The 26,565-nt window shown below is 37.2% G+C and overlaps 1 long non-coding RNA gene across 2 annotated transcripts in view; it reads right to left on the bottom strand.

Annotated features, from left to right (window-relative positions):
• LOC307184398 overlaps positions 1-26,565 on the bottom strand; it is a 266,257-nt gene that overhangs the window by 89,271 nt on the left and 150,421 nt on the right. The gene's annotated exons all lie outside the window — the stretch shown is intronic.

Raw genomic sequence — 26,565 nt, 5'->3', positions numbered from 1 at the left:
TGTTCTTTTAGGAAGGAACTGGCCCTTACATTTTATTTTTCACATGTAATGAGACTTGACTTGCAGTAGACATATTTAATAATTTTTAAATGTTTACAAATGTATCTATTCATACATATGCAAGTATCATTTGCAGATGCTACGACAAGATGATAGTGGTGAAATAACCATAAATCTGACCTTGATTCTCTTTTATCAGGCTTTTACCACAGCTCAGTATGAAAAGTAAATCTTCATTTTCTTCTCCATTTTTCTTTTGGATAAAATCTTAGAATTCATTCAGAATTTTGCAAATCAGTGATATTTTATTAAACTAATCAATAAAATATGTAAATACAGATATAAAATCACATATGAAAATTCTACAAATAATGTTTTTAAAGTGTGTATACATATGTATGTATGTATTTGGCAATTATCCTGAATAAACTCATTCAACTCGTATTTACATGTACATTGCTCCCAGAGTCAACATTTATTTATTTATTGCTCAGTCTATAATCTCATTAAGAATACTTTCTCCTCTGTGTCCACTATTTTAAAAGTGAGTCACAGAAGTTTCTCTGCTTATTTTCCAATGATATCCAGATACCTCAGAAAAATATTGTAATAATCATATTGATAAAATATGAGCTATGATAAGAAAAAGAAAGCAGCAAGCAATATCAAGGTCCTCTCTTTTTTTTTTTTCCACCTTGAATACCACACTACTAAATTTATTCACTGCTAACTTCATTCCAGGCACCATGTTGAGGACACAAAGCTAAATATGATATCTGTATTTCCACAGCATGTTGTACTTTTTCTCACCTTCTATTATAGATAATTATATTTCTCCCCCAAAACTGTAAGCTACTGGACGGCAAATGCTAAAAGCACATGAATGACTTTTATCATTTATGACTTTTTATCTTTGTATTTCTAGTGCTTGACAATCATTCAGCTTTTTGAGTTACTGAATCAATGGATGGACATTGAACTAAAGGAGTTTATCTCCAAGAGAACTGTTTTCTATTTTCATAATAGACGTCAAAAGCCTTGGATAAAAAAATACTAAATTTCTTATTACCTATAGCAGTATCAGACGTCATTTTCTTTTTATTTCTTTTTTTTGAGGTATGCGGGCCTCTCACTGTTGTAGCCTCTCCCGTTGCGGAGCACAGGCTCCAGACGCGCAGGCTCAGCGGCCATGGCTCATGGGCCCAGCCGCTCCGCAGCATGTGAGATCTTCCCGGACCAGGACATGAACCCGTGTCCCCTGCATCGGCAGGGGTACTCTCAACCACTGCGCCACCAGGGAAGCCCAACGTCGTTTTCTTTTAGTCACTGACGCTAACCTTAAAACTTAAGGTAAACATAAATGAGAGGAGCACAGTTACCACTTAATTTTCATTTACAAGTTAAGTGTATCTTTTTGAAATTAAGCAACTTTGGAACAATCATCACATCATTTAAGTTGTCCCTAAATTACTTTGTCCATTTTGGGTTTTTGTTTGTTTCTTTGTTTGTAGTAAATAAACTCCAAGGAAATACTATTCAACCATGTACCCACATCTCTATTGGTTGTTAAGTTGTAAAACCATGTTCTTTAAGAGAGACAGAGACAATTCATCAAGTAAATCTTATAATGTCTGTCTTCTTGTTAATAAGTCCCCCAGTTAACCATATAATTATTGCTGTTTTCACAAGGAGACCTAGCATAGTGGAGGAAAGAAGACACATGAATACAACTGACAAAGAACTGATGGGGAGGAGCGAGGGGGAAGATGGCGGAAGAGTAAGACGCGGAGATCACCTTCCTCCCCACAGATACATCAGAAATACATCTACACATGGAACAACTCCTACAGAACACCCACTGAACGCTGGCAGAAGACCTCAGACCTCCCAAAAGGCAAGAAACTCCCCACGTACCTGGGTAGGGCAACAGAAAAAACAAAACACAGAGACAAAAGAATAGGGACGGGACCTGCACCAGTGGGAGGGAGCAGTGAAGGAGGAAAGGTTTCCACACACTAGGAAGCCCCTTCACGGGCAGAGACTGCGGGTGGCGGAGGGGGGAAGCTCCGGAGCCGGAGAGGAGAGCACAGCAACAGGGGTGCGGAGGGCAAAGCGGAGAGATTCCCGCACAGAAGATGGGTGCCAACCAGCAATCACTAGCCCGAGAGGCTTGTCTGCTCACCCGCCGGGGCGGGCGGGGTTGGGAGCTGAGGCTTGGCCTTCAGTTGGAGCGCAGGGAGAGGACTGGGGTTGGCGGCGTGAACACAGCCTGCAGGGGGTTAGTGCGCCACGGCTAGCTGGGAGGGATCCGGGGGAAAGTCTGGACCTGCTGAAGAGGCAAGAGACTTTTCCTTCTCTCTTTATTTCCTGGTGCACCAGGAGAGGGGATTAACAGCACTGCTTAAAGGAGCTCCAGAGGTGGGCGCGAGCCGCGGCTAACAGCGTTGACTCCAGAGACGGGCATGAGACGCTAAGGCTGCTGCTGCCGCCACCAAGAAGCCTGTGTGCAAGCACAGGTCACTATCACCACCTCCCCTCCTGGGAGCCTGTGCAGCCCGCCACGGCCAGGGTCCCGTGATCCAGGGACAACTTCCCCGGGAGAACGCACGGCGCGCCTCAGGCTGCTGCAAAGTGACGCCGGCCTCTGCCGCCGCAGGCTCGCACCGCATCGCGCCCCTCCCTCCCCCCGGCCTGAGTGAGCCAGAGCCCCCGAATCAGCGGCTCCTTTAACCCCGTCCTGTCTGAGCGACGACCGGACGCCCTCCGGCGACCTACACACAGAGGCGGGGCCAAATCCAAAGCAGAGCCCCAGGAGCTGTGCGAACAAAGAAGAGAAAGGGAAATCTCTCCCAGCAGCCTCAGGAGCAGTGGATTAAATCTCCACCATCAACCTGATGTACCTGCATCTGTGGAATACCTGAATAGTCAACGAATCATCCCAAATTAAGGAGGTGGACTCTGAGAACAAGATTTATTATTTTTTCCCCTTTTCCTCTTTTTGTGTGTATGTGTATGCTTCTGTGAGAGATTTTGTCTGTATAGCTTTGCTTTCACCATTTGTCCTAGGGTTCTATCCGTCCCTTTTTTTTTTTTACTTTAAAAAAAATTTTTTTCTTAGTAAATTTTTATTTTAATAACTTTATTTTATTTTATCTTACTTTATTCTATTTTATTTTATCCTCTTTCTTTCTTTCTCTCTTTCTCTCTTTCTCTCTTTCTTTCTTTCTTTCCTTCTTTCTACTTTTTCTCCCTTTTATTCTGAGCTGTGTGGATGAAAGGCTCTTGGTGCTGCAGCCAGGAGTCACTGCTGTGCCTCTGAGGTGGGAGAGCCAACTTCAGGACACTGGTCCACAAGAGACCTCCCAGATCCATGTAATATCAAACCGCAAAAATCCCCCAGAGATCTCCATCTCAACACCAACACCCAGCTTCACTCAACGACCAGCAAGTTACAGTGCTGGACACCCTATGCCAAACTACTAGCAAGACAGGAACACAACCCCACCCATTAGCAGAGAGGCTGCCAAAAATCATAGTAAGTCCACAGACACCCCAAAACACACCACCAGATGTGGACCTGCCCACCAGAAAGACAAGATCCAGCCTCATCCACCAGAACACAGGCACTACTCCCCTCCACCAGGAAGCTGACAGAACCCACTGAAACAACTTTAGCCACTGGGGACAGACACCAAAAACAATGGGAACTACGAACCTGCAGTCTGCAAAAAGGAGACCCCAAACACAGTAAGATCAGCAAAATGAGAAGACAGAAAAACACACAGCAGATGAAGGAGCAAGATAAAAACCCACCAGACCTAACGAAGAGGAAATAGGCAGTCTACCTGAAAAAGAATTCAGAATAATGATAGTAAAGATGATCCAAAATCTTGGAAATAGAATAGAGAAAATGCCAGAAACATTTAACAAGGACCTAGAAGAACTAAAGATGAAACAAGCAATGACGAACACCACAATAAATGAAATTTACTCTAGATGGGATCAATAGCAGAATAACTGAGGCAGAAGAAGGGATAAGTGACCTGGAAGATAAAATAGTGGAAATAACTACTGCAGAGCAGAATAAAGAAAAAAGAATGAAAAGAACTGAGGACAGTCTCAGAGACCTCTGGGACAAAAATAAACACATTAACATTCGAATTACAGGGGTTCCAAAAGAAGAAGAGAAAAAGAAAGGGACTGAGAAAATATTTGAAGAGATTATAGTTGAAAACTTCCCTAATATGGAAAAGGAAATAGTTATTCAAGTCCAGGAAGCATAGAGAGTCTCAAACAGGATAAATCCAAGGAGAAACACGCCAAGACACATATTAATCAAACTGTCAAAAATTAAAAACAAAGAAAACATATTAAAAGCAGCAAGGGAAAAACAACAAATAACACACAAGGGAATCCCCATAAGGTTAACAGCGGATCTTTCAGCAGAAACTCTGCAAGCCAGAAGGGAGTGGCAGGACATATTTAAAGTGATGAAGGAGAAAAACCTAGAACCAAGATTACTCTACCCAGCAAGGATCTCATTCAGATTTGATGGAGAAATTAAAACCTTTACAGGCAAGCAAAAGCTGAGAGAGTTCAGCACCACCAAACCAGCTTTACAACAAATGCTAAAGGATCTTCTCTAGGCAAGAAACACAAGAGAAGGAAAACACCTACAATAACAAACCCAAAACAATTAAGAAAATGGGAATAGGAACATACATATCGATAATTACCTTAAATGTAAATGGATTAAATGCTCCCACCAAAAGACACAGACTGGCTGAATGGATACAAAAACAAGACACATATATATGCTGTCTACAAGAGACCCACCTCAGACCTAGAGACACATACAGACTGAAAGTGAGGGGATGGAAAAAGATATTCCATGCAAATGGAAACCAAAAGAAAGCTGGAGTTGCAATTCTCATATCAGACAAAATAGACTTTAAAATAAAGACTCTTAGAAGAGACAAAGAAGGACACTACATAATGATCAAGGAATCGATCCAAGAAGAAGATATAACAATTGTAAACATTTATGCACCCAACATAGGAGCACCTCAATACATAAGGCAAATACTAACAGCCATAAAAGGGGAAATAGACAGTAACACATTCATAGTAGGGGACTTTAACACCCCACTTTCACCAATGGACAGATCATCCAGAATGAAAATAAATAAGGAAACAGAAACTTTAACTGATACATTAAAGAAGATGGACTTAATTGATATTTATAGAACATTCCATCCAAAAACAACAGAATACATATTTTTCTCAAGTGCTCATGGAACATTCTCCAGGATAGATCATATCTTGGGTCACAAATCAAGCCTTGGTAAATTTAAGAAAATTGAAATTGTATCAAGTATCTTTTCCGACCACAATGCTATGACACTAGATATCAATTACAGGAAAAGATCTGTAAAAAATACAAACACATGGAGGCTAAACAATACACTACTTAATAACGAAGTGATCACTGAAGAAATCAAAGAGGAAATCAAAAAATACCTAGAAACAAATGACAATGGAGACACGACGACCCAAAACCTATGGGATGCAGCAAAATCAGCTCTAAGAGAGAAGTTTATAGCAATACAATCCTACCTTAAGAAACAGGAAACATCTCGAATAAACAACCTAACCTTGTACCTAAAGCAATTAGAGAAAGAAGAAAAAAAAAAACCCCCAAAGTTAGCAAAAGGAAATAAATCATAAAGATCAGATCAGAAATAAATGAAAAAGAAATGAAGGAAACGATAGCAAAGATCAATAAAACTAAAAGCTGCTTCTTTGAGAAGATAAACAAAATTGATAAACCATTAGCCAGACTCATCAAGAAAAAAAGGGAGAAGACTCAAATCAATAGAATTAGAAATGAAAAAGAAGTAACAACTGACACTGCAGAAATACAAAAGATCATGAGAGATTACTACAAGCAACTCTATGCCAATAAAATGGACAACCTGGAAGAAATGGACAAATTCTTAGAAATGCACAACATGCCAAGGCTGAATCAGGAAGAAATAGAAAATACGAACAGACCAATCACAAGCACTGAAATTGAAACTGTGGTTCAAAATCTTCCAACAAACAAAAGCCCAGGACCAGTTGGCTTCACAGGCGAATTCTATCAAACATTTAGAGAAGAGCTAACACCTATCCTTCTCAAACTCTTCCAAAATATAGCAGAGGAAGGAACAATCCCAAACTCATTCTACGAGGCCACCATCACCCTGATACTAAAACCAGACAAGGATGTCACAAAGAAAGAAAACTGTAGGCCAATATCACTGATGAACAAAGATGCAAAAATCCTCAACAAAATACTAGCAAACAGAATCCAACAGCACATTGAAAGGATCATACACCATGATCAAGTGAGGTTTATTCCAGGAATGCAAGGATTCTTCAATATATGCAAATCAATCAACGTGATACACCATATTAAAAAAATGAAGGACAAAAACCATACGGTCATCTCAATAGATTCAGAGAAAGCTTTCAACAAAATTCAACACCCATTTATCATAAAAACCCTCCAGAAATTAGGCATAGAGGGAACTTTCCTCAACATAATAAAGGCCATATATGACAAACCCACAGCCAACATCATCCTCAATGGTGAAAAACTGAAAGCATTTCCAATAAGATCCTGCCTCCTTTGATTAAGGAGGCAGGAATGTACAGTGGAGAAAGGACAGCCTCTTCAATAAGTGGTGCTGGGAAAACTGGACAGGTACATGTAAAAGTATGAGTTTAGAACACTCCCTAACACCATACACAAAAATAAGCTCAAAATGGATTAAAGACCTAAATGTAAGGCCAGAAACTATCAAACTCTTAGAGGAAAACATAGGCAGGACACTCTATAGCATAAATCACATCAAGATCCTTTTTGACCCACCTCTTAGAGAAATGGAAATAAAAACAAAAATAAACAAATGGGACCTAATGAAACTTCAAAGCTTTTGCACAGCAAAGGAAACCATAAACAAGACAAAAAGACAACACTCAGAATGGGAGAGAATATTTGCAAATGAAGCAACTGACAAAGAATTAATCTCCAAAATTTACAAGCAGCTCATGCAGCTCAATAACAAAAAAACAAACAACCCAATCCAAAAATGGGCAGAAGACCTAAATAGACATTTCTCCAAAGAAGATACACAGAGTGCCAACAAACACATGAAAGAATGCTCAGTATCATTAATCATTAGAGAAATGCAAATCAAAAGTACAATGAGATATCACCTCACACCGGTCAGAATGGCCATCATCAAAAAATCTAGAAATAATAAATGCTGGAGAGGGTGTGGAGAAAAGGGAACACTCTTGCACTGATGGTGGGAATGTGAATTGGTACAGTCACTATGCAGAACAGTATGGAGGTTCCTTAAAAAACTACAACCATATGACCCAGCAATCCCACTACTGGGCATATACCCTGAGAAAACCATAATTCAAAAAGAGTCATGTACCAAAATGTTCATCGCAGCTGTATTTACAATAGCCAGGAGTTGGAAACAACCTAAGTGTCCAGCATCGGATGAATGGATAAAGAAGTTTTGGCACATATATACAATGGAATATTACTCAGCTATAAAAAGAAACAAAATTGAGTTATTTGTAGTGAGGTGGATGGACCTAGAGTCTGTCATACAGAGTGAAGTAAGTCAGAAAGAGAAAGACAAATACCGTATGCTAACACATATATATGGAATCTAAGAAAAAAATGTCATGAAGAATCTAGGGTAAGACACAGACCTACTAGAGAATGGACTTGAGGAAATGGGGAGGGTGAAGAGTAAGCTGTGACAAAGTGAGAGAGTGGCATGGACATATATACACTACCAAACGCAAAATAAATAGCTAGTCGGAAGCAGCCGCATAGCAGAGGGAGGTCAACTCGGTGCTTTATGACCACCTAGAGGGGTGGGATAGAGAGGGTGGGAGGGAGGGAGACCCAAGAGGGAAGAGATATGGGAACATATGTATATGTATAACTGATTCACTTTGTTATAAAGCAGAAACTAACACACCATTGTAAAGCAATTATACCCCAATAAAGATGTTAAAAAAAAAAAGTACTGATGGGGAAAAAGAAAAATTCTGTCAGTCACCTTAAGAACTGTCACCCCCCAGGAAAATAAAATTGAGTATGCAGCACGAACTGCATATATCTGCTTACATCCTTTGGGGCAAAAAAAGTCTTATTTATGTCTTTCACAGCTCTGGCTTACTGATATTCTCTGGACCTCTTGACTGTCAATATTTTTGTTTGGGGGGAATATTTTTTCTCTTTCCAAGCTGAAAGAAAAATATGAGCTTGTTTTCTCCTTCCCTCCAGGATATAAAAGAAGAACAACAGCAGTTAAAAAGACAGTCTTTTTTTAAAAAAAAAGAGACACTCTTTTAAAAAGCAACTGCCATAAAAATAGGAAGCAGATACACGGCATGGGAAGAATTCAAATGTTTGCTTATTTCATGAAAAAGTGAACGCCTCAAAAGTTGACTGCCTTCACCAAACTACTCTTGTTATATTTATCATAAAAATGAATCCTCTCCAATTCAAAAGGTAAAGGAAACCCCAAGATCTTAATAGATTGTATTAAATAGAACCACCTCATGTATATGTAAGGAACTGAGTCTGATCTTCAGAAAGAGATGGTAGTAATTTTGATGAGGGCTGCCCTAAGGACACCTGTTGACTGGCTAGGTATTATCTCTCTTCTCTCCTCTCCAATCAAAACCAATTAAGGCTGTGGAATCACCAGTATGACATCTTCAGCAACTGTAAATGCACCACTGTATTACAGATTCAGATTCCACATACCGATTCACTTCTAGTTCACAGAAAAATGTTATTTAAAAATCTCTATCCATTCTAGATTAACATCTTTTTTGCCTATTGATTGCATCTTTTAACGTTTTGAGATCCTACATAATCAAAAGAATTGAGCCTGTTTGCTGCCTAAAATCCAACCAATCAACTCATGAAAATATCATTTCTGATCATGTTTTTACTTGATTTCAAATGTCAGAAAGTTGGAAAAAATTCCAAATAAATACACATGAATCTGCTGTGCAAAATAACAGGTGCACTCATGCGTTTACTGTTTGAAACTGGCATGCTCTGCTAATCAACCAGAATTCCCTGTGTTACATACTCATATATATATACTTACACACCACCAGATTCAAAATGTGTTTCTTTCCACTAGTCCCAAAATGTCACAAAGATAGAGAGAAGCTCTGTGATTTGAAACAGAAAAGCTTTTTGAGTGTGCCTCTTCCCTTCAACCACTGTATCATATGGAAACTTACACATTTCTTACAAGTACCTAAAATGTACGGGTAAAGCCAGTGTGTTTGAGCACAATTCCATCTTGTGCACATGTGTACTACTCTGAATTAAAAACAAATCACATACTTTAAATTTGAAAACCTGCTATACTAGGAAAAAAATTTTTTGTAATTCTATGGGTTTTTTTTAATCTCACAGTGTACTGGCTAGCAAAAGTTAGCGTCTAAATTCTCATGGTAGAGAACATGTATGAAGAAGAAAACAAAGAAGGTACAGTGGCATTTTATTGAATACTTTGGTTTTAATGAAGCAAACACAAATACCCTACATTTAGCTCTCCACATCTATTCAAATATTGATTTAGAAATTTTATGAAAAAGTTCAAATCACAGAGGAACAATTATAACTGAATAAAGTGGCCAAAAGCTGGAGCGCTGTACCTGTCAAAATTATTGTTAGGGTTTAATGGACTGGCAAGATTCATGGTAAAAAACGAACATTTTGGTCAGGAGTTTAATGAGCTCAGTGAGATTCTTACTTGCCCAAAAATGCACATAGAACATCTGGCACTGGCAGTTATGATGATAATTCAAGGGTTGTTCTGAATATTATGTAAAAAAGCCAGCAAGCTAGTAACATCTACTTTAAAGGATAATTCTAGGAGATATTAGAGGTGTGAAGTGAATATTGTCCCCAATTTAGAGTCCAGATAATATTCATGCTTTCATTTTCTGAAAAAATATATTTCCCCTAAATTCTCCAGTTCAGAAGCTCTATTACACACACACACACACACACACACACACACACACACACACACACACGGTAGACAAAGCAATCTGACATTTCTTAGCTTCTGGTAGCTTACATTTAAATAGAATAGTCACTGAAATAATCATTTATTTAAAAAATGCCTTTAAGCATTAAATTATAAAGCAGGAAAATAATGGGGAAAACAGACACCATGAACAAAATTAATAACTATTTACTGGAAACTAGAAAACTCATTTTTAGCACAACTGTAAAATAAACTTGGAGAAGTATTCTATATTTCCAACTACTTAGTTGGAAAATTGAATAAGATAAGGAAAAATAATGTTTCCTCTTGTCATCAGCCCTATCATTTTTGCTTCTCTGAATTGGCTGCTGGGTTTTCATCTCATTAACCTATCCACACAGAATCACTAGGACTGGAGAGTTAATAGATGCTTCTCTGTTTCACAAGACCTATTAGAGCAGTCAACACATCTTTAATGTGGTGTAACTTTCAATTAATTTTTTAAAGTCAGCCTTTTCCCATTGTAGGCAGCAGGGTTACTGTGCATCAGCTTGTGAGTATATGTCCAGAATACCTGTGTTCTCAAGTTTGGGAGTGGGCTATAGAGGCTGTGACTATACTTTCCCTTGTTTTTCAACTTGTATTCCCTTGTAATGTACTTTACAATAATAATATATCATATACAGCACTACTATAAATATGTATCAAAATAATGTATCTTTCTATGCAGTGCCTCCATTTTTATAGTTTTAAAGATTTAATAGCAACTCAGTAATATTGATTTTGTACAGTAAATTATTTCTTTAATTTTTAGAAAAAAGAGAAAAAATTACTACTGTATTAGACAACTTTCTTAATAGAATGTTTGGTGTATTTTAGTTAATAAGGTTTATTGATGCACCTTTCTATAAAAGTATGTAATTATAAGAGGCAAAATAATGATGCTGATATCTCACATGTACATGTTTGACTATTCAAGTTGAGTAACTTAAAAGACAACTTTTTTAACTGCCAATCTTTGCAAATACAGTGTCAAAATAGTTCTACTTTCTTGAAAAATAATTACAAAAGTATATTTAGCAATCAATCACAATGAATGCATGACACAAAAATATAAAACAATGAACAGTATTTACACAATAAAATGTTTTCATAAAGTTTGCGGTTGTGATCACCTATACAAAAAGTAGTATCAAAAGCCAAAATGTGTAATGAGATTCTGAAATACAGCTGATGATTTTATGATGAGCAGTTATTTACCTGCAAAATAACTAAAATCTTCTCATTAAAACATGTCTTGGGCTTCCCTGGTGGTGCAGTGGTTGAGAGTACGCCTGCCGACGCAGGGGACACGGGTTCGTGCCCCGGTCCGAGAAGATCCCACATGCCGCAGAGCGGCTAGGCCCGTGAGCCATGGCCGCTGAGCCTGCACGTCCGAAGCCTGTGCTCTGCAGTGGCAGAGGCCACAACAGTGAGAGGCCCGTGTACCACCAAAAAAAAAAAAAAAAAAGTTTTGTGCTAAATGAAAACATGTCTGTGATAATAAGCCACAGCCAAGGCATTACCTTATGTATATTTATCTATTTTTCCTGTAGCAACATTCAAATTGATTAACAAAATTGGTTTTATACATGTGTGCTCATCATGTATACACTGCATGTTTCCAGCAAAAGTTGGGATACTCCTTGTGGAAGTCTTACTATTTTTGCGGGGATGGGGGTTTCTCATAGCGTTGTTTTTAAAATCTCAGCTAATGCTGTATTTAGTAGATAATGTTAAAAATAAAATGATCAGGGGCTTCCCTGGTGGCACAGTGGTTGGGAGTCCACCTGCCGATGTTGGGGACACGGGTTCGTGCCCCAGTCCGGGAGGATCCCACATGCCGCGGAGCAGCTGGGCCTGTGGGCCATGGCTGCTGAGCCTGCGCGTCCGGAGCCTGTGCTCTGCAATGGGAGAGGCCACAACAGTAAAATAAAATGATCAAAATTTTATACAAAACTTGGAAGGTTTTATTCTTGTCCTAAATGTGCAAAAAGTGAAAGTGGTACATTGTAATATCAATAATTCTATGTTCTTTGATAGTAAGCATTTATAAATCCAAGGATTGTACCATTGTTATTTAAACAGATTGTTATCACTTATCCCTAAAGTATTTATCAAACCTTACATCTAAATAATATTTATGTGGAAAGAGCAATACTGTCTGCATAGCTTGAATGAATAGGAAAATCGAGGTATGTTACTATGATAAATGGGAAACTAAATATTCCAGATGGACATATGTACACAACATAAACAAATTCACTTTGTATTTCACAAGTACAGACTAAGCAATTCTTTTACTCAATGCATGAAAATAATTCTATTTTTAAAAGGAGCCCTCTCTTTGGTCAAAATTACATTTTACATGCAAAGTAGTGATTAAAATTGTTTGAAAGTTCCAGGTTTCCTAGGCTTTGAAGAAATGATGACTAAAACAAAACAAAACAAAACCTGCCTTAACTTAAACACTGGCTCTGATTCATGATGATCTTATGATAATACCACCCCTCACATTCAGAAAATAAAACAAAACAATATTTATAACAATTCCATGGATTGTATGTAATTTCATGGCATCCTCAGTAAACCAGAAACCACGAAGAACCCCTGAAAGATCAAGAGTAGACAGAAGTGGATTATAGAAGGAAGTCTCAGTTCAAACATAAGCAAGGGAACATTTCTGAAATATGGCAGGGAATGCAAAGGGGCTCTCTTTTATGTTGATCCAAGGAGCCAAAACCCACCATGTTTAGATCAATCTACAAAAGTATTTTAATATGTATCACTAAAAAAAATCTTGATCAAACATCCTTGACAGATAGTAGCAAGAGAAAAGGAACGAGGAAATGGAAGTGAAATTATGCTTTATTAGGGAGGCTCAATACCTTAATTGACACTAGTCATTGACTGAAAAAGTAAATATTGAAAAATAAAATATTGAATATGCGTTAAAATATAATGATGAGATTCAACTTCCTGCAAAGTTGGAGCAGTGAGTTAGTAGTTTAGAATAACCATTCCTTAAACACAAATAGAATAACTTTATATCATATATATATCTAAGTGTGTGTGTATACACATACATATGTATTGTATATATGTGTACACACACATATGTGTGTGTGTGTGTATATATATATATATATATATATATATATATATATGAAGGCAATAGACATCTTCAAGGAAGTAAGAATTTGTGAGGCAAAGATCTATGAGAGTAAGGATGCATGTATGTGTACCCAGGGTTTGGTACCCCTTTTCCCCAACAGATATTTGGCTACTTATAGCAGGTAGTTGGCAGGTTAATAAGCTGAAAAAAAACTGTGAACAGAACACACGACATTAAGTAGAGGGGAGAACTGAACAAAGCCTTATTCATTCCATAGGCTTTGGCTGGGAAGCTGAAGTGCTAAATCCTAGGAGTAAAGTTAAACAAGAAATAAACCATTCTTCCTGAAAATAAAACTCCAGCTTCAATTTGACTCAGTTTTTTATTGGATTAGCGTGATCTGAGATTTCAGGTGGCCAATCTCAGCCATGTTCAGAGGAGGATAATTGAGAATCTCAAATAACCTTTAAAATTTCAACTTAAAATTCCAACACACAAGGAAACTAAACTGTGACTGTAAATCATAAAACAAATCAGAACATATAAAGAAACTACATGGGTATAGATAATGGAGAATTCAGCCTTAGACTTTAAAATAACTATACTACAGGGACTTCCCTGGTGGTCTAGTGGTTAAAACTCTGCACTTCCATTGTAGGGAGCATGGGTTCAATCCCTGGTCGGGGAACTAAGATCCCAAATGCTGTGAGGCGTGGCCAGAGAACTTAAAAATAAATAAATAAATAATATAACTGCACTACATATATTTAAGAAATTAAAGCATTACATTAAGAATTTCATCAGAGTACTATAAAAATAAAAAACAACAAATGAAAAATTATATACTGTGAACATATTAATGAAAGAAAATTTGGTGCCACTACATAAATATTAGGAAAAGTAAACATTATAGCCAAATGCATTATTAGAGAAAAAGAGGACAAGTTATTGAGAAATACTAAATTAAAAGAAGCATAATTCAAAGGAGAAGAGACAAATACATAACAATATGGGAGATGTTAGCACGTTTTTTTTAGTAATAAGACAACCAGACCAAAAAGATGCATATTCAAGTATGCACAAAATTACCACAATTACCCACATTGTGAGACAAAAAAGATATCTCTCCAAATTCCAAAGGCTTGAATCATAAAATAGCACAGAATAGTTAAGCTATAAATCAGTAGAAAAAACATTACTAGTAAACCATTTCATGCTTGGAAATCAGGAAACCACTGCTTAATTATTCATGGCTCAAAGTATAAATCAAATGAAAATAGAAAATAATTAACCAAATACTAATTGTAATATGATGTATCAAAATTTATAAGATGCAGAAACTAATGTATTAAGACAGAAATTGATCCTAAATGTCTTTAATTAGACAAAAAGTTTCCATTAAATTATATAATCATCTACCTCTATGAGACAGAAAAATGGGAGGAAATATAACTCACAGAAATTAGAAGGAAGACCTAATACATACATAGAAGCAAAAATTAACAAAACATATTTTTAAAAACTTTTAAAAGAGAGGGTCAAAAAAATTTTTTTTTCTTTTTGTGTCTTTGTAAAGATCAAATTGCTAAAATTTTGATGTGGCTAATTTATTAAGAAAAGAATTTGCAATACCAATTTCAAAAGGAAAAAGTAGAAGGGAACATCATTACAAAATGTATGGCTACTAAAAAGAATCTAAGATGATATTATTAAATATTTTAAACCAATCCATTTAAAACTATTAGATGAAATTTTTAAAACAGCAGAAAAAGTTCAATTTCCAAATTGTACAGGAACGAATAGAAAATATAAATAATGTTTTAAAGAACTATGATTTGTAATTAAAATCTTTCCTACAAAGAAACATCTAGTCCAGATAGGTCCGGTAGTAGACTCCACCAGATGTTAAAGGGAAAGATAAGACAGCTCTGACACAAACTCTTCCAGAGAAAGGAATAAATGGAGATACACCTTTGATGGTCGAACAGAATCTCCCCCAATGAGAAATGAATATATATAAATAGATCTACACTGTCCAATAAAGTAGTGTGTAGCTACAAGTTTAAATTTAAATGAAATTAAAACAACAATTTTTCAGTCACACTAGCCATGTTTCAAATGCTCAATAGCCATATGGAGCTATCAGGTACCATACTGGACATAAAGAATATAGAAATTTCCATCATCACAAAAAGTTCTACTGGATAAGGTTGAATTAGAAAAATGAAGTTTTAAATATTTTTCCTATACTTATTATGATCATTCTAGACAAGCAGTCTATTTTTCTCATTTAAAATAACAAAATTTATAAGCATAACAATTTATAGGAAGAATTTAACTCATACCTTCCTCAGAGAATGCTTTAAGGTAGGAATTATCACTGTTATTACTACTACTATTACTATTATCATAAAAATAAAGATATTGAGGATAAATCCACAGAACCAGTGAAAATTCTGGCTGCCCTAGACAGTAAGCTGCAAATTGCCATTCTACTTTGCAGACTTTCATACAGTAAAGCAAAGAGATTCATCTACCAAAACTTGATCATTTCTTTCCAAAATAAACTTCAACAACTTTGTTCTAATTCTGTTGCTCATCAAGCAATATTCTGATGTGTCCTTTGGGAAAGGACTATTCTATGGAGATATTCACTGGCCTTAGTCAGGCTGAATACTGCTTTCATCTGCCTTCATTATCCCTCCCCTTACTACAAGCTTAAAATATATAACTTAGTTTGCTAATACAAATTTCTCTAGAGCAAGGAATTCCTGTAGAGTCTGATAGTCTTCAGTAAATGGAAAAAAGGAGTTTAGATCATCAGGACAGAAAATCATCGAGGAAACACAGGCCTTAAATGACGCATTAGAACACATGAACTAAACTGATATTTATAGAACATTCCATCCAATAGCATGAGTACACATTCTTCCCAGGTGCACATGAACATTCTCCAGGATAGATCACATGCCTAGATAAATTTGAGAAAATTGAAATCATATCAAGCATCTCTTCCAAACACAACGATATGAGATTAGAAATCAAATACAAGAAAAAAAAACTGTAAAGAAACACAAACATGTGGAGGCTAAATAATATGTTACTAAACAACCAATAGATCACTGAAGAAATCAAAGAGGAAACAAAAAAATACCTAGAGAAAAATGACAATGAAAACATGACAATCCAAAACATATGGGACACAGCAAAAGCAGTTTTAAGAGGAAGTTTATAGCAATACAATCTTACCTCAGGAAACAAGAAAAATCCCAATAAATAACCTAAACTTACATCTAAAGCAACTAGAGAATGAAGAACAAACAAAACCCAAAGTTACTAGAAGGAAAGAAATCATAAAGCTCAGAGCAGAAAAAAAATTAAACAGACACAAAGAAAATGATACAAAAAAAAATCAATGAAACTCAAAGCTGGTTCTTTGAAAAGATAAACAAAACGTCAAGCCAGATGCATCAAGAAAAAAAGGGAGAGGGTTGGAATGTATAAAATTAGAAATGAAAACAGAGAAGTTACAACAGACACCACAGAAATATAAAGGATCATAAGCGATTATTACAAGCAGCTATATGCCAACAAAATGGACAATCTAGAAGAAATGGACAAATTCTTAGGTACAACCATCCAAGACTGAACCTGGAAGAAATAGAAAACATGAACAGTCCAATCACAAGTAATGAAATTGAAACTGTGATTAAAAAACTTACAACAGGGCTTCCCTGGTGGCGCAGTGGTTGAGAGGCCGCCTGCCGATGCAGGGGACATGGGTTCGTGTCCCACAGATCCCACATGCTGTGGAGCAGCTAGGCCTGTGAGCCATGGCCGCTGAGCCTGCGCATTCGGAGCCTGTGCTCCGCAATGGGAGAGGCCACAACAGTGAGAGGCCCGCATACTGCCAAAAAAAAAAAAAAAAAAAAAAAAAAAACTTAAAACAAACCAAAGTCCAGGTGAATTCTATCAAACATTTAGAGAAGAGTTAATACCTATCCTTTTAAAATTCGTCCAAACAACTGCAGAGGAAGGAATGCTCCCAAACACATTTTATGAGGCCACCATCACCCTGATAGCAAAACCAGAAAAAGATTAAAAAAAAAAAAAAAGAATATTACAGGCCAGTATCACATACATTTTTGCATCATGATGAACATAGATGCAAAAATCCTCAACAAAATACTAGCAAAACAAATACAACAGCACATTAAAAGGATCATACACCATGATCAAGTGGAATTTATCCCAGGGATGCAAGGATTCTACAATATCTACAAATCAATCAGTGTGATACACCACATTAACAAACTGAAGAATAAAACCATATGATCACCTCAATAGATGCATGAAAAGCTTTTGACAAAATTCAACACCTACTTATGATAAAAACTCTCAAGAAAGTGGGCATAGAGGGAACCTACCCCAACATAATAAAGGCCATATAGGACAAACCTACAGCTAACATCATACTCAGTGGTGAAAAGCTGAAAGCATTTCATCTAAGATGAGGACCAAGACAAGGATGTCCACCCTCATCAATTTTTTTCAACATAGTTTTGGAAGTCCTAGCCATGGCAATCAGAGAAGAAAAAGAAATAAAAGGAATCCAAATTGGAAATAAAGTTGTTAAACTGCTACTGTTCACAGATGACACGATACTACACATAGAAAATCCTAAAGATGCTACCAGAAAACTACTAAAAATCATCAATGAATTTGGTAAAGTTGCAGGATATAAAATGGATACACAGAACTCTCTGGCATCCCTATAAACTAATAATGAAAGATCAGAAACAGAAATTAAGGAAACAATCACATTTGCCATCTCATCCAGAAGCATAAAATGCCTAGAAATAAACCTACCTAAAGAGGTAAAAGACCTGTACTCCAAAAATGGTAAGACACTGATGAAAGAAATCAAAGATGAGACAAACAGAGAGAATGATATACCATGTTCCTGAATTGGAAGAATCAATATTGTCAAAATGACTATACTAACTAAGGCAATCTACAAATTCAATGCAATCCATATCAAATTATCAATTGCAGTTTTCACAGAACTAGAACAAAAAATATTAAAATTTGTATGGAAACACAAAAGAGCCCAAATAGCCAAAGCAATTCTGAGAAAAAAAAAAAAAGAAACGGAGCTGGAAGAATCGGGCGCCCTGACTTCAGACTACACTACAAAGCTACAGTAATCAAGACAGCATGGTATTGGCCATTCAGCCAGTCTATGTCTTTTGATTGGAGCATTTAATCCATTTACATTTAAGGTAATTATCGATATGTATGTTCCTATTACCATTTTCTTAATTGTTTTGGGTTTGTTATTGTAGGTCCTTTCCTTCTCTTCTGTTTCCTGCCTAGAGAAGTTCCTTTAGCATTTGTTGGAAAGCTGGTTTGGTGGTGCTGAATTCTCTTAACTTTTGCTTGTCTGTAAAGTTTTTAATTTTTCTGTCTAATCTGAATGAGATCCTTGCTGGGTATAGTTACCTTGGTTGTAGGTTTTTCTCCTTTATCACTTTAAATATGTCCTGTCACTCCCTTCTGGCTTGCAGAGTTTCCGCTGAAAGATCAGGATCAGCTGTTAACCTTATGGGGATTCCCTTGTATATTATTTGTTGCTTTTCCCTTGCTGATTTTATAATTTTTTTCTTTGTATTTAATTTTTGATAGTTGGATTAATATGTGTCTTGGCATGTTTCTTCTTGGATATATCCTGTATGGGACTCTGCACTTCCTGGACTTGACTATTTCCTTTCCCATGTTAGCAAAGTTTTCAATTATAATCTCTTCAAATATTTTCTCACACCCTTTCTTTTTCTTTTCTTCTTCTGGGACCCCTATAATTCAAATGTTGGTGTGTATAATGTCCCAGAGGTCTCTGAGACTGTCCTCAATTCTCTTCATTCTTTATTCTGCTCTGCAGTAGTTACTTCCACTACTTTATCTTCCAGATCACTTATCTGTTCTGTCTGTTATTCTGCTATTGATTCCTTCTAGAGAATTTTTAATTTCATTTATTGTGCTGTTCATCATTGTTTGCTCTTTAGTTCTTCTAGGTCCTTGTTAAACGTTTCTTCTATTTTCTCCATTCTATTTCCAAGATTTTGGACCAACTTTACTATCATTACTCTGAATTCTTTTTCAGGTAGACTGCCTATTTCCTCTTCATTTGTTTGGTCTGGTGGGTTTTTACTTTACTCCTTCATGTGCTGTGTATTTATCTTTTTTCTCATTTTCCTTAACTTACTGCGACTGGGATCTCCTATTCACAGGCTGCAGGTTTGTAGTTCCTGTTGTTTTTGGTGTCTGTCCCCAGTGGGTGAGCTTGGTTCAGTGGCTTCTGTAGGTTTCCTGCTGGAGAGGACTGGTGCCTGTGTTCTGGTGGATGGGGCTGGATCTTTTGTTTCTGGTGGGCAGGGCTGTGTCTGGTGATGTGTTTTGGAGTGTCTGTGAACTTAGTATGATTTTAGGCAGCCTCTCTGCTAATGGGTGGGGATGTGTTCCTGTCTTAATAGTTGATTGGCATGGGGCATCCAGCACTGGAGCTTGCTGGCTGTTGGGTCAAGCTGGGTCTTAGCTTTGAGATGGAGATTTCAGGGAGAGCTCTTGCCAATTGATATTTCATGGGGCCGGGAGGTCTCTGGTGGTCCAATGTCCTGAACTCAGCTCTCCCACCTCAGAGGCTGAGGCCTGACACCAGGTCAGAGCACCAAGACCCTGTCATCCACATGGCTCAGAAGAAAAGGGAGAAAAAAAGAAAGAAAAAATAATAAAAAAATAACAAAAAAATTATTAAAAAAAATAATTATTAAAAAAAAGAGAGCAACCAAACCAATAAACAAATCCACCATTGATAACCAGCGCTAAAAACTATACTAAGAGAAACATAAAAATCAGAAACAAATCAGTCACACACAGCAAACCCCAAGTCTACAGTTGCTCGCAAAGTCATCCACCTCAATTTTGGGTGATTTGTTTTCTATTCATGTATTCCACAGATACAGGGTACATCAAGTTGATTGTGGAGATTTAATCCGCTGCTCCTGAGGCTGATGGGAGAGATTTCCCTTTCTCTTCTTTGTTCGCACATCTCCTGGGGTTCAGATTTGGTTCTGGCCCCATCTCTGCATGTAGGTCGCCCTCAGGCACCTGTTTCCACCCAGACAGGATGGGGTTACGGGGCTCTGGCTGACTCATGCCAGGGGGAAGGAAGGGTACCATAGTTATAATTGGAATGCGGGGCAAGCCTGCAGCAGCAGAGGCTGGCATGATGTTGCGACAGCCTGAGGTGCACCGTGTGTTCTCTCAGAGAACTTGTCCCGGGATCATGGGATCCTGGAAGTGGTGGGCTGCACAGGCTCCCGGGGGGTGTGGATAGTGATCTGTACTTGCACACAGGATTCTTGGTGGCTGCAGCAGCAGCGTTAGCATTTCATGCCCGTCTCTGGGGTCCAAGCTGATAGCTGTGGCTCACACCTGTCTCTGGAGCTCGTTTAGGCAGTGCTCTGTATCCCCTCTCCTTGCACACCCAGAAACAATGGTCTCTTGCCTCTTAGGTAGTTCCAGAAGTTTTCCTGGATTCCCTCCTGGCTAGCTGTGGTGCACTAGTCCCCTTCAGGCTGTGTTCACGCCGCCAACCCCAGTCCTCTCCCTGGGATCCGACCTCCTAAGCCCAAGCCTCACCTCCCAGTCCCCACCTGTCCCAGCAATGAGCAGACAAGCCTCTCAGGCTAGTGAGTGCTGGTCGGCACTGATCCTCTGTGCAGGAATCTCTCCACTTTGCCCTCTGCACCCCTGTTGCAGTGCTCTCCTCCATGGCTCTGAAGCTTCCCCACCCACCCCCACCTCCCCGTCCCCACCAACGAAGTGGCTCCCTAGTGTGTGGAAACATTTCCTCCTTCACAGCTCCCTCCCACTGGTGCAGGTCCCGTCCGTATTCTTTTGTCTCTGTTTTTTCTTTTTTTCTTGCCCTACCCAGGTATGTGGGGAGTTTCTTGCCTTTTGGGAAGTCTGAGTTCTTCTGCCAGCATTCAGTAGGTGTTCTGTAGGAGTTGTTCCACATGTAGATGTATTTTTGATGTATTTGTAGAGAGGGAGGTGATCTCCATGTCTTACTCCTCCGCCATCTTGAAGGTCCTCCGCCCGAGGTGTTCTTTTTAATGTTTATTTGAGAGGGTTTTTTTAATGTTCAAATATTAGAAGTATTTTCATTTTCTCCAACTTAGGAGTTCAAACAAACATATTTGTTATTTTTATATTTGTTTATATAAAGCCTATAAATTCATTTTGAATATTCACCTAGAATATATGTATGCACAGAGTGTTCAATATGGTTTCTGTATGTATTCCCTAGCTAGGCCTATGAGTACGGTGGTAAAAACTTGTAGCTTCGTAGATGCAATGTACATACATTAATGTGTTATAAAGAAAATAATCTGTGGGAACTTAGTAAGATACCTCATTCTAGGGAAAATGTATTGTTTTCAAAAATATTCTTAATCTACCAGAATATTAATATTTAAGATGATGTTTATCATGAAAAAGCAAAATTTGACTAGGATCTTCAGAAAGATAAAAGCTAACTAATCTTTATTTTCCTTCCTTTCAAAGTATTTTAGAAGTAAAGATTTAAACCATTTTAAATATAAGAATATTTTTAGAACAATTTGTTTTTGAATATTTTTCCAGACATTGCTATAGGGAAAAATATCTAATTGTTTTTTGACACTTGCTATGAAAATCTCAGCTTAAATATACTAAGAACCAAAATAATTTTAAATTATACTTGGTCATTATAGATGATAAATTTCCACGGAATGAGTTTGACAAATAGAAATATAAGAATTGGAATAATATGTTTTGATTGCAACTTACACTAAGGAAAGTCCAATAAAGTGTGATCATTTCTGAAAAAGAATTAATAATGTTTACAAATTAACTACTAGGACCAGGATGCTCTGTTTTCCGATATTAATTTGTCAGTCACAGGAGGAATATTCATGTAATGTCATGAAATGAACAAGAATTCTTTCATATTTATCCCTTGGATCTTTTCCTTTTCAAAGCTAAAATAGTAAAATGCAAAAATTGTTTCAAAATAAGAGAGTACTCAATAACTCTCAGCTATGCTATTCAAAGTGTATAAATGTGGGTTGAAAATATTTTCTCTCTTTTTCTTCTTCATGTATTATTTAACGTGGGATTCACTATCTTAAAAAAAACTTCTTAAATGGAGAAAATACAAATGGTGAACAGCAAATACACAAAATGATTATTAGATATTAAGACTGTGTGATCTTTCTATCATAGAAAACTCTTTTAAATAGAGATTTAAGTCATCTATAAAATATCAAACAAAAAAATCTAAAGACTTCTTCCTGAGGTTAGCATAAAGGCATTTTAGCTATCTAGGGATAGCAGGTTTAAAGAATAGAAGGTACTACTCTTCCACTTCCCTATCAAAACTATTCTCCAAAACAAAAAAAAAAACCTGTTCTCCACCTCTGAGGGGGAGCAGGTCCATAAGCACTCTGCAGCTACCCTGAGTTAGTCCATGGTGCTTTTGGTTTTTCATTTTTTTCCAACCTAACGGAATTGATGTTTACTCACAAACTGTTTTTTCTTTTCCTCCCCTAATATATCTGACTTTTGACTGACAGCAAGTTTATTCAGTATCTGAATTTGAATGGCATTGAACGCTTCAGATACTCTTTTCTCTTGCCAAGTCTCTTCTCGGAAGAAGACATGACTGTTGATTCTGAGGGAAGTGCTTTCTATGCACATGTGATTTTTACTCACTGAAATGCATGACAAATGTTGAATAAATAATATCTACAGAAACAATGTGTGCATTTGTTCAATGTATACAACACTCAAACTTCTAACATCGTTATGGTTCCTCAGCATGTTTATGTACAAATGAAGCATTCTCAGTCAACCTCGGAAAACTTTATTTAACCTCAAAAGCTTGACTGCAGCCAATAAAAGCAAGATAATTCACAATAAATAGCGAATCTCCGTTCTGACACTTCTATTCATTCTATGGTATTAAACTTTCCTTTTTCATTTTACTTTTTAAAGTAGAGTTATAGAAAGGTTTGCACATTTAAAATTCCCCACAGACAATAGCTTTAAAATAGTCACAATACAATAAACAGCCAGGAAGTTTAAGCATACTTCCCTGAAGTGCAGGTAAGTCAGCAAGCAGGAGATTAACATTTAATGTGACAGATCCATATCTGTTTACTGTGCTTTAGAGCAAAAGGAATACCGTTTTAAAGAAGAATTAGTGGAGACTATTATTCATCTGAACATACTTTGGGAAACAGCGGACTAAGAAATGGTGTAAATGGATTTCACATTAGTTGTTATATTCTTTGCATGCCTCACTTCTGGATTTTACTGCTACTTCTCTTAAGTTTCAATTACTTGACTAGCATCATGGGGACGTATGGGGTAAAAATGTTTCTGAAATGCCATGTTTATATTCTTACTTTGTGACTTTTAAGTAGAACCTCATATATCTGAATGGATGATTACAGAGTATAGTGTGTAAACACTAGTGTTATGGACTGAATTGTTTTCCCCAGATTCCATATGTTGAAGCCTTTACCCCCAGTGTATCCGTACTTGGAGACAGGGCCATTAAGGAGGTAATTAAGGTTAAATGAGGTCATAAAGGGGGGATCTAATCCAACAGGTCCTTGTACAAAGAGGAAGTTATACCAGAAGTGCACTCTCACAGAGAAAAGGCCATGTGAGGACAAAGCAAGAGGTGACTGACTGTCTGAAAGCCAAGAAAAGAGGTCTCAGGAGAAACCAACTCTGTCAGCACCTGGATCTTAGAACCTCCAGTATCCAGGCTGTGAGAAAATAAATTTCAGTTGTTTAAGCCAAGAAGTCTGTGGTACTTTGTTACAGCAGCCCTAGTGAGTAATACAACTCCCAAATTGCAGGTAAAGTATATATAAACACTTTCGTTTTTCTGAAGCTGTTTTTAACATTTTCCTATAATTGCTCAATTTCATTTATTCTATGAGACTAAATGCTAGACAGTTGTGTCCAAATAATATAGAAACTAAGATGACCTTTCAAATGGGAGAAAGGGAGATAAACATTTTACCCTAGTACACTATTTTCTTTAATTTGCTAGTAATGCCCATCCCCAAATCTCAGAGGTGGTAAAACTGCTTTTTTCCTACTTATAAAATAGTTGTTACTTACATAGCTATTAGAGCTTTTAAAACATCTTAAAAAGAAATAAAAATCCTTCACTCAATACCTTTTCCATTTCAGTAACATCTTTAACCTAAATCCATTCTGATAAATTTTACATAATTACCTCATTCAGTTCTTGGTAAAGATAGTGAACAATGGTTCACTAAATTACATTAAGTTAATCAGCTCTCACCACATGAAACATTTTTACAAACACAAAGCACTATAACCCCTTCTATACACTTCTGTTGCATTTGTTAATGGCCAAGGCCTTGGAGGGTGGGGAAGAGATTCCAATTCAATTTGAATTATTTCCAAAGTAGATGTAGTAGCTTTCTATTTATAATTAAGTACTGACTATACATAAAGTTTACTTAACAGTATGTCAAATAGTTATTATTTTCTTATGTTTTCAATTTTAGTTATTTTAAATTAGCATATATTTATTGAATTTCAGATGCACATAGGATATGGGTATGTATAGTGAATAAAAAGTAGTCTCTGCCATTCTGGATTTTAAATATAGTGAGAAAGATAAACAATAATTTAACAGAATATAAACAGATGACTAGCATAAATCAAAGGAGTTAGCTTCAGTGTCAGGATCACAGATGGGGTAAGGGTGTGCCCTCCCTGATATTTAAAGAGAAATCAAAAAGAAGGAACCAGACACCTGAGGAGACGTGAAAACTGAGGGAAAGCTGAGGTTTTATGTTTGAAAACCCTAATATCGGGGACAGCTGGCCCTGTGTGAAGAATAGAAAGGAGGACTTTAGACCTGGGCAGCGGTGGACAAAGGGAAGAGTGCTTAAGATAAAGTAAGAGTGATGAGAAAGGTCTCAGCGTGTGGCTCAAAGACCATAGAAAGAGTCTGGATATTAATGAGAGGACAAACAACGCAAATTTTAGGAGCCACATCATTGTTGAGGGGTGGCGGATGAGGAATCTTTTTCTCTTAGAATGTAATAGTGAGATTGTCAATAAAAGAAAGGGTAATAGGGACATCTCTGGTGGCGCAGTGGTTAAGAATCTGCCTGCCAGTGCAGGGGACATGGGTTCGAGCCCTGGTCTGGGAAGATCCCACATGCCACAGAGCAACTAAGCCCGTGCGCCATAACTACGGAGCCTGCGCTCTAGAGCCCACAAGCCACAACTACTGAGCCTGCGTTCTAGAGCTTGCAAGCCACAACTACTGAGCCCATGTGCCACACTGCTGAAGCCCGTGCATCTAGAGGCCGTGCTCCACAAGAGAAGCCACCACAATGGGAAGCCCATGCACTGCAACGAAGAGTAGCCCCCGCTCGCTGCAACTAGAGAAAGCCCGCGCACAGCAACGGAGACCCAACGCAGCCAAAAATAAATAAATAAATAAAATTTATAAAAAGCGTAATAAAGAATATCTGTTACTGTTAGATCTTCTAATATTTTTATTAACAATTGATAGACGACAGAATTATTATAGTTTGTTTTCCCATGTCAATTGTCCATATGATAAAAAGAGGAAGAGGACAAGGAGGAGGAAGAAGAGGAGAAAGGAAAATAAATAAAACATTATTTTGTTTCTTAAGTTAACCCCTTACAGAGAATTAAAGCCAGAGTTGATACCACACTTTGTACGGATTTCATTCTAGTAAAAACAGCTTCTTGCTCTACAGCTTCTATACCGTAAAGGACCTCTCTAAAATAAATTGCAATTTTCCTAGGAGAGAAAAATAAGTCCTAATGCATGTGCACTGTAGCTTAACATAAAGCACACCATCTGGTGCTTGCTTTTTATTTGGCAATGATCTATAATGACATATTATAACAGATTTTATCTGTTAATTACTAGGTAGCAAAAGTGATTCTGCTCTCAAATTCAACAGAGCAAAATAAAAATTACAGTAATGGAAAAAGTGTTCCTTAAGAATTGAAAAATTACTTCAGAATTCATAAGTCTGTTTTGTACAATATTACTATTACTCACTGGTATACAAATTTATAGCAGAGGTTTAGAACATTTCTTACTGCCTGCATTTCCATTTTCTATATCATAGATGTTTTCATGGTGGTGAAGTCCTTACCATGTGTTATGGATAAAACACT

The sequence above is a fragment of the Stenella coeruleoalba genome (genome assembly GCF_951394435.1).
Source record: "Stenella coeruleoalba genome assembly, chromosome: 3".
In the NCBI taxonomy this organism is placed as follows: Eukaryota; Metazoa; Chordata; class Mammalia; order Artiodactyla; family Delphinidae; genus Stenella; species Stenella coeruleoalba.
The sequence above is the reverse complement of the archived record's forward strand: the minus strand, read 5'-3'. Positions and strand labels throughout refer to the sequence as shown.